The sequence below is a fragment of the Poecilia reticulata genome, linkage group LG16, assembly GCF_000633615.1.
Source record: "Poecilia reticulata strain Guanapo linkage group LG16, Guppy_female_1.0+MT, whole genome shotgun sequence".
NCBI lineage: Eukaryota > Metazoa > Chordata > Actinopteri > Cyprinodontiformes > Poeciliidae > Poecilia > Poecilia reticulata.
In genome coordinates this window covers 26,961,017-26,970,546 of record NC_024346.1, presented here as the reverse complement: position 1 = coordinate 26,970,546, position 9,530 = coordinate 26,961,017, and the positions used below count along the sequence as shown (strand labels likewise).

The window sequence follows — 9,530 nt, the reverse complement described above, 5'->3', positions numbered from 1 at the left end:
TAATAACATAATAATAATAATAATAATAATAATAATAATAATAATAATAATAATAATAATAATAATAATAATAATAATAATATTATTTCAATTATTTTGAAATAATAATAATTATTTCAAAAATAATTATTACTTTGAAAAATATAAGAAATTTCAATATTGACCCTGACAGCAGACATGGCATTTTTGGGATACCATATTTAAAAATATATGCTGAAACCCAACCCCAAAAACTATTTTTCCCAGCCTGCTGTGTGTTCTTAACATGCTCAATTTTTGTAGGGGTCTGGGACTGTTAAATAAAACTTTATTAGGTCGCAAAAATGCTTCCAAAGCTAATTTGACCGACAGAAAAAAAATTCAAAAATTAACAAAATTGAGTATTTTTTGCTACTGAATAAAATAAAGGCATCCATTTTTGGTCATCTTTAATAGTTTCCTTGATATTGCTGGTAGGAAATAGGGATGTGTTGCTTGACTTTTAAAAAAAATTTAATTTTAGAGAATTTTTTACTTGCCCAAAATGTTTATTTTTTATGCATTTAATTGAAATTTCCTTCCTAGAAGTCAATAAGGCTTCTGCATCAGATAAAAGCATTTATTTATGGCTATCTCTAGTAGGTTGTTTTATATTGCTGGCAGAAAATAGATTTGTCTTTTTTAGATTTCTTTTTTTATTTAAAATTCCCTACTATCGACCATCTAATAGGAGCTGGAAGTAGTGCTGGCTCCAAAGATGACGCAGAAGATGTTGCAGTGCCCACTGGAGCTCCGGCAGGAGAGGTGACCGTGTAACACTTATGACATGATTACATTTAATAGGACAGACAATAGGACCAGTGCTAGGTTCGGCTTCGGGAGTAGGGAGAAGTGCAAGTGCATTAATGACCACAGACCAGAAAATAAGTTTAAACTGCTGGCTTATTATTTGTTGAAAAGAAAACAAACAACATTACAAACAGTTGACATACAATGACACAAAATTCAAAATAGTTTCCCTGCTTCTTCCAGAATATTTTATTGAATCCCCGTTTTGAAATTTAAACCTAATGTTAGGTATTAAAGAATACTATTTATTCAAACTTAGGTTATAGTTCTATTTAAGTTCAAGATAGTACTGTTAATCTATTTGATTTACAGTTAGTTTTTTTATATTTTAAAGTCAATTTTACTTTAGTGTTCTTTTTAAGAAGTTAAGGTTTTTTAATTTCCTGTTTTAACCTTTTCTTGTTTCTATTTTAAACCCAACGGACAATTTCACATTCCACACCCTGTAACAATGGATATTGAATGTGGTTCGAGAAGGAGGGAAAAAAAAACAATAACACACAACAGAAACAATCCAGCAAAAGACCGAATAACTTGTGCTTCAAATCAATGTCTTTTCTCTCTGATGATCCTAAAGGGTTAATCCCGTTTCTCTGAATCCACTGCTATTCCAGCAGGAAAACATGGGCAGGTCATACCAGTTTGGATGATTTGCAATGTCCAGCAGAGGGCGTAGCTCCTGCTAGACTGCGGTCACAGGGCAACCTGGGTTACGGCTCGCAATCTTGTTTCTCACTAGCGGAATCCAACTCGGCAATCGACTCGGAATTTCCCGGTCCAATTTCCAGCAGAACCTTAAAGGCCTGTTTTAATAACCAACAAAACATAATAAAAGTTTGTTTAAAATCCGTCTGTGGTTCGTTCTTTGGTTTTTTTCGTTTCAAAGTAAAATTGGAAAAACAAAACAAGCATTGTTTTTTTGTTTTTTCGTTTTTAAAACGAAATTAGAAAAACGGCAATTGCAAAAATAAAAAAGATAACGAGCTGTCAATTTAGCTTTTCATTATTTCATTGACAATCGGTCTGACCCGGAAGTTCTCTCTATCCGGCTGACACAGGGGCCGTATCACAGTATGCTCTGCCCCGCACAGTTTCTACACTCGTCCAAAGCGGCATGTGATTATAATTTGATCATGATACTTTCACACAGATAGCCTTTAACTCCGACTTTGTTTTGTATATGAAGCTAATGGCTGCTAAATGCAGCTTCCCATTCAGTAATTATCTAAAGGGCTAGTCTGTCTAATTTTTATTTTTATTTGTACCAACCTTTAATCTGCTCTGGTTTCAAAAGACGCCCAAACCGCGACTAGAACAACATCTGCTTCTTCTTCTGGCGCCAGAGAACAGAGCAATCCGGTTGGCTGGAGCTAGTCACGTGGGCTACACATCAATGTGACCCTTCAGAATAAGAGATTTATCTCACACTTGACCGTTTTAGCTGCTGACAAAATAAAACTCTGTTTTATACAGATTTTTAACCAAATAAAATGTCATAACATGAAATATAACATTTATGATGTCTGTAATTATTACTTTTTATATTTTTAACTATTTTAAGACTTATTTATTCTTTATTTATTCTCCTATTTATTTATTTTTTTTACATTTATTTCCTATTTATCTATTTTATAGCTATTTTATGAAAAGGCTTACATTTAGTAAGGGTTCTTTTAACCTGGGTTACACCCGCACTGGCGGCTGGTTTCGGGAAGGACGGAGACGCCGCAGCGGCTTCACCTGATGGTGGTGCTGGTCTTGGAGACAGCGAACGCTGGCAGAAACTCCGGCTGGAAACGTGACTGGAGCTGTGGCTGGAGGTGTGGTGGATTGTTTTCTCTGGATGAATGAGTCATAGAGTACCAAAACTATTTCTAATGTGGTCGGTTAATTCTTGTATTTACGAAGGAGAAGGAGGTAATCGGACTCAGAAAAATCGCTCCAGCTGGCGGGGTCCATGAAGATGCTGCTAAACGCGTTCCTCACCGTTTCACTGTCATGATTTGCGGAAGGCGGTGGTGAGGGAGACGCGGCATTTTCTTATTTTCTTTTTTATTTCCCCTAAACATGCAGTTTTGTCAAGAAAAATAGATATTTTGCTTTTTCTTTTTTTGCTTCTCCCTTTTCTGCTCGCTGTATTTCAGTTTGCTGTTTTTCTGCTGCATCGTTATGTTAATGAGGAGAGCTGCCTTCTATGTCTACTACTGCAGTGAAGTTAGTTTCATGGCCGAGTAAGCGGCGTTTAGCTCAAGGTTGATCCGATTTATGAACGCTAATTTCGGCCAGCCGTTCTCTGGCTCCCTCCTCAGCGCTCGGAGGTTCATTTCACTGCAGCCAGTAACACAATAAAACCATCGGGATAACGTTTGTTTTGGTCTGTGGCCTGCAAAGATGGCACCGAGCGACTGCACCTAAACCCCCCACAACGTCTGACGCGTTGGTTCCAAAGCTCTATTGGCCAATAGGAGGCATAGAAGGCAGCTCCTCATTAACATAACGATGCAGCAGAAAAACAGCAAACGGAAAAACAGCAAGCAGAAATACAACGAACAGGAAAAGGAGAAGCAAAAAAAAAAACAAGACAGAGCAAAATATCTATTTTTCTTGACAAAAATGTATGTTATGGGGAAATAAAAAAGAAAATATATACATTACTTGATGGAAATTCATGTGTAAGGGGAAATGAAAAATAAAATATATACATTACTTGACGGAAAACATGTAAGGAAAAGGAAAAACTAAATATATATTTATGCTTTTATTTCTTATTATGTCGGTTTTGGTCCTCCATAATTATGCAGTTATGTATGTTATGTTGGAAAATAAAATCTTTGCATAGCCTGTGGCGAGGACAGTGAGGGGTCAAAAAATAGACCTGGTTTTATACCTGCAATAAGACATGAAGAGCAGACCAACATTCACAGATATTCTGCTGTCATGGAAACACATCCCAAGTATTTGCATCAATTGCTTTAATTTGTCGAGCCATGCAGATTTGAGGCAGCCAGATCCTGCTTCTCTTACACCAAATCAAGGGCGACTAGCAGAGCCTGTGCAGCAAAAGTTGAAGAAAGCACAAAAGAAAATATTGACCCATTTACCTTGATTAAAAGAGAAGAGACACAACACAGACCAAAACTGTCAGCCTGTATGTTCATCTGAGCACTATAAGCTGTATGATAAATGGACAACAACAAAATGTCCGTGAAAGAACGTGAAACATATCACTTGACTTTGAATTTGCTGACACTGCAAGCAGTCAAGTTGTGGAACAGCTTCATGAAAAAAATAACTACTTTCTAAATATGATGAGGTCAGCCACACACATATTTCCCACACAGATTGTGGATCAGGAACTGAACAACACAAGAATCAGAAGGTTATTTTTATTTAGAAGTAGCTGTAGTGCCTTACAAACATTGAGTGGGGTTAATGGTGTTATACTACAGCACATTTAAAATGTTCTTGTTTATTTACTGTTCATAAATCACTGAACGGTTTAGCACCACTATACATTAAAATCTGTTATTGCTGTACCAACCGTCTAGACCCCTCAGATCTCCTGGTTCTGCTCTGCATCCCCAGAACCAGAACCAAACGAGGAGAAGCAGCATTCAGCTTCTATGCACCACAGGAACAAACTTCCAGAAAACTGTAAAACAGCTGAAACACTGGGTGCCTTTAAATCTCAACTTAAAACCCACCTGTTTAGAGTTGCTTATGGCTAAATTAGGGTTAGAGTGCGGGTTTTGATGTCTTCCATGTTTTTATGTCTTTAATGTTTTTAATTTCTTTTTATTTCTCTTTCTCACTGTTTCTTATTTTTAAATCTCTTTCTCTTTCTCACTGTTTATTCAATGTCACATGCTGTTTTTATTTTATTTATGTAAAGCACTTTGAAATACCTTGCTGCTGAAATGTGCTATACAAATAAAATTTGATTGATTTGATTCATTGATTGATTCATGAAAGGCCACAAGTGCAAAAAAAAAAAAATCTTGAATAAAAAAAACAGACATCCAGAGGTCATACACCCACAGATCCTAACAGAAACATTTCAGTGAGACAAATGAGCTGATGCCATGATGCTGGTTCAATCCCCGTGCATGTAAAACCTTTCTGCTTTTTCAACTTACTGTCACATACAGGTGACTATTGCTGCAAATAAATAAATAAATAAATAAATAAATAAATAAATAAATAAATAAATAAATAAATAAATAAAGTAGACAAAATCTGTGTTCTTTAGGGGCACAACATTTGCAGACTCTGTGTGAGAAACTATGATTCAGGTTTCCATAACACAGAGTTAACCTCTTAAAATGTTAATTCTGTAGGACAGCTCCAGAATAAGTGTGTTCACAACTGTCCTGTTTGTGTGTGCGAGCGTGTACCAGGTTTTTATATTCTTATGGGGACCTTTTTAAGGGTTAGGGGTTAGGTCTGTGACAGATGGGGTTATTGTTAGGATTATGGCAAGGGTCAGGCTGTAGAAAATGAATAGAAGTCGATGAGAAGTCCCCACAAGTCATGAAAACACAACTGTGTGTGTAGATGGCTGCTTCTTTCTGTCTTTGACTCCTTGTACCCCGCTATGCAAGAGCGAGGTCGAGCCACACTAACACTTTAATTCCTAACAGTGAGATGAGTCTCACTGTTGGGAGAAAAAATGCTGGTAAAAATGTTCCAGTCGGTCATATAAAAAAAAAATTAAAAAAACCCCCAAAAAACACGGTGTTCTTGCTAAGATGGCTGAACTTGAGGCGCTCAATCAGCTTCAGCACCATGGAGAGAACACGCGCTCTCACCTGACCTGTCAGTGCTCAACACGACGAAGCCCAACACGCTTTGTGTGGATATTAGTTCCGATGCTGTAACGCTAGTTTGTCAAAACGCCATTCAGACGTTAGAAAGATCAGTTCAGCGTCACTGCGATCATTTCTTTGAACAACACCCCCTACACCGCTCCCCCCTCGCAACTCTCCCGCACATGCGCAGCTTCGAGCAAAGATCCTACTTTTTTGACAGGAAACCCGTTGAGAAATCTATAGTTAAAAATGTAAAACGTCTCATCTGAGCCATTTCCATTTGGCCTGTCATGTCGCGCTGAGTTTCCCCTCCTTTAACGCCCCATTTCGCTGGTTAAGTAACAGCTGTTATGTAACACAGGCAGGCGCACTGAGCGCTCACCATCGTCATCATCATCATCATCATCATCATCATCATCATCATCATCATCATCATCATCATCATCATAAGAGCTCCCGATTCCCTCCCAGTCTGTTTGTGTCGACAGTTTGCAAGCGCTCAGCTCCCCCTCCAGTCTGCATCCGTCCGGCAGAGCCGAGGCTGGCACCGACAGCATCAGCAGCATCAGCAGCATCAGCATCAGCAGCAGAAGCAGCAACAACAAGCCCCGTTTGTGCATCATCAGCTGACGGGGGCGAAAAAACAACAACATCCGCTCGAAACATTCCGGTAGGCGTTTCAGGTCATTTTCCCTCTATGAATAAGAAAATCAAACTGGCATGTCAGTACGTTATTTAAGTGAAATTGAAACTACTCGTGACTCGAAGAAACGAGATGTTTACAAGTTCAAAAACGGGGTTTTAATAGTAATAACGATCATATTCTTGAAAGGTTTTCTGTTTTGCAGTATCTCCGTCGAGGCTGAAGTTGAGTCCCGTCGCATTTTTTTTTTTTTTTTCCTCAATGCGTCTCTGAGCCCAAGAAAAACAATCTCTGTGGGAGTGCCTGACGAAACAGAACAAAAATCTTCTTTTAGACCCAGGGTCCCCCCAAAAAAGTCACTTTTTTAAAATCGAGATATTTATTGTGAAAGTAATCAGGCTTATACGAAGACGACATGACACTCTGTGAAAGGGTTAAGTGTGGAGGGGTAAACAAAGGGCGTCGTGTAAACACATTTGAGGCCACACAGTTCTTTTTCTGTGTGATGATGACTCACCTCATCCTGCAAATGATGACACTTTTTAGGTTGGAAGCGTGTTGCGCTGTTGGCTGCCTCTGACTGTGAGAGGTTTGGGTACAAATTGTACCAAAAAAAAAAAAAAAAAAACAATTTGGGGATCACTTGCAGTGGTGACAGTGTAAACAAAAGCCCTCTTGCTTCTGGTGGATCATGTTTGATTGGTTTCAGAAGTGATGTGCAGTGAGATCACGCAGTGGTGACGCAGTCTATTTAGGAGTTGATGAGCTGAGTGAATGATGAAAAGCTCTGATTATTATATTTTTACTCTTTTGCTGTGATTCAGATCGATTGTTCCATCTGAAATGATGTGGTGGAATATTTATGCAAAGTGCTCAGTGGGTCACGAGGTTACTGTTGAAATGGGGTAAACAAATCCACGTTAGTCAGCGGGAGAGATAGACGTTATAAAACATGCTTTGGGATGGATTAAGGGAATTAATACGGACGCCCACTCCATGCTGTTTGGAAAGAACACCATCTGGGTGAGAGGAAGCGTTCCAGATGAGGCTTAAAGAGTTAAAGCCACTCCAACAGCTTTTAAAGAAGTCCAATTTTTCTGGATTGTCTATTTAGGAAAATGTGTGATTAGGGATTATCCGTTCTGCTTCCACCTCCCATTCAAAATGTTCAGATTGGGCGCTGAATTAAATTTGTCATTGCAATGTCAGTATGCAGTTATTTACTGTAGAAGTGAATTGAAAGGAGTTTCACCTACACACACATGATGTACATTTTTGGTGGTTAAGCATAAAAGATGCTAAAATCTCAGAGAGGTTTTGAAGACATCAAGATGGTTGAAAAGAAAAACAAAAGACTTGGGGTTTATTCGCAACCAGTGTAATCAGGATAACATTCGACATTCATTTGGAATTTGTTGTTTTGCTAACATCATGCTGCATGAAAATGAAAACACAAATCAAGACAATTCTTTAGCAGTGGTGCAGAGACAGTAAGGTACACAGGAATCTAAGCCAAATCTTAGATTCCAGCACAAACCACTGAGGACCTCAGGCATTCTTCCTGACATTTCAGCAAGAAAATACTATTTACACAGATGCATATGGACACACTCATTCAACTCAAACTTGGACTTTACTTCTTAAAGTCTAATTTTTACTCTACCAACCCTCCCGCTAAGGGAATTTTATTAATCTGAAGGTACAGAGGTGGGAACGTTTAAGTTTAATGGTCAAGGGTTGACATTTCAATGACATCATCAAACAGAAGACAAACCTCAGTCTCCTTAGCAACTGCCTTGTAGATGGTTAGGTTATAAAGTAAGAACGAATGAATTTTAAAAATGTTTTACAAACAAAAGTCTGAAAAGTGTGGCATACTTTTATTTCCAGCACTCTTTAGTCTGGCATCACTAAATAAAATCTCCGTTCAGAAGTTACCTTAATTAGTAAATAGAGTTTGAGTAATTATTATCTCGGCACAACTAAAATCCTACCAGTTTGTGACAGCCCAGGAAGAAAACATGCTATAGGCTAAAAAACGCTCGAGACAGTGGAGGAGGTTCATCTTCCAGCAGAAAAAAAGGGTTAGGGTTGATAAATATTCAACTAGATTTATAATGGACTGGTTCAGATCAGAGTTAGAACCATGGATCTTTTTTCTTCCTCTTAATACCTGTGTGCAGCTTTGTCCTACAGAATCCAGTTAAAATGCAGTGATGTCAGCTTTACATATTTTGTAAAACTAAAAAATTGCTTTTTTTTAGCTTTACATTCAAGTTATAATGTTATTTTGTCGTCTTGATTCTTTCATGTTTGAGAAATCCTTTAATCTCCCACGGCAACCATGCAGCTGTGCAAAACTGCAGTTTCAGTTTCAGCCCCTTCAGACTAGCCAGCAGCACTTAGCAAACACCTGGTGAAACTGCACATCTGCTGAGCTCATTATAGGAGCTACTCCTCAGTAAAACACTGGTAAAAATGTTGTTAAAGAGTTAAAAGAGGAGCCATGTTGTGAAGACTTCCTGAAGGCGGAGTTTCAGAAAGAGCAGGAGTTTTTAAAGAGACAGAGACCCAATTTCAAGACCTTGAGTTACAAAGTCAAATTTCTTTTAAGTCATATTTGATATTTATGGCATTTGTATAACAACTGAAGGTAACATAGTTACTTTATTGTGCTATAAAATTACACTATGTGCATGGGAAATACATAATACTGCTGTTTTAATAGTTAATATTTCTTCAATGCCCTGCATCTACTGGTGTGGTTCTAAAAATGCATATATATATATATCCATATATATATATGGTTTCACACCCATGCTAGTACTACCATTACATAATTGTTAAAAATTACTATCATTAATAAGTATGTAAGAAGCACCCCTCTATTATGCTTCCCTAAAACTATTCATTTTTATATATTCCTAAGGAAAAACAGCCTCTCAGGATGAGAACACTGTGCAGATATGTAGATTCAGCTGCTCCACTCTTGCTTGATTCGTTCATTCATCTCTGTTGCTAAGTGTGTTGCTAGGGCAAGGCGGTTGTTGTTCAGCATCGGTACTTATAATCTCATTCTGCCGTGTTGCCTCGCTGCAGGATGCTACTCCAGAATAGGAGGTGGGGGGCCTCACAAGTGATTTAAGCCACCTAAATCGGTTTCTAAAAATGAGCTGAGCTCGGACTCCCCAGACACCCTGACTCGTTTTAGCAATCATCTTTGGTCCGCCGTGGTTTGGGGGGCGGGGGGA

General features: G+C 38.2%; 1 protein-coding gene across 2 annotated transcripts in view; it reads left to right on the top strand.

Annotated features, from left to right (window-relative positions):
* Nucleotides 1-6,076: 6,076 nt before the first annotated feature.
* sybu (syntabulin (syntaxin-interacting)) overlaps nucleotides 6,077-9,530 on the top strand; it is a 13,659-nt gene continuing 10,205 nt past the window's right edge. For both annotated transcript variants that reach the window (XM_017309662.1, XM_017309661.1), the window contains exon 1: nucleotides 6,077-6,306. The gene's annotated coding sequence lies outside the window, so the exon portion shown is untranslated. The remainder of the gene's footprint in view (nucleotides 6,307-9,530) is intronic.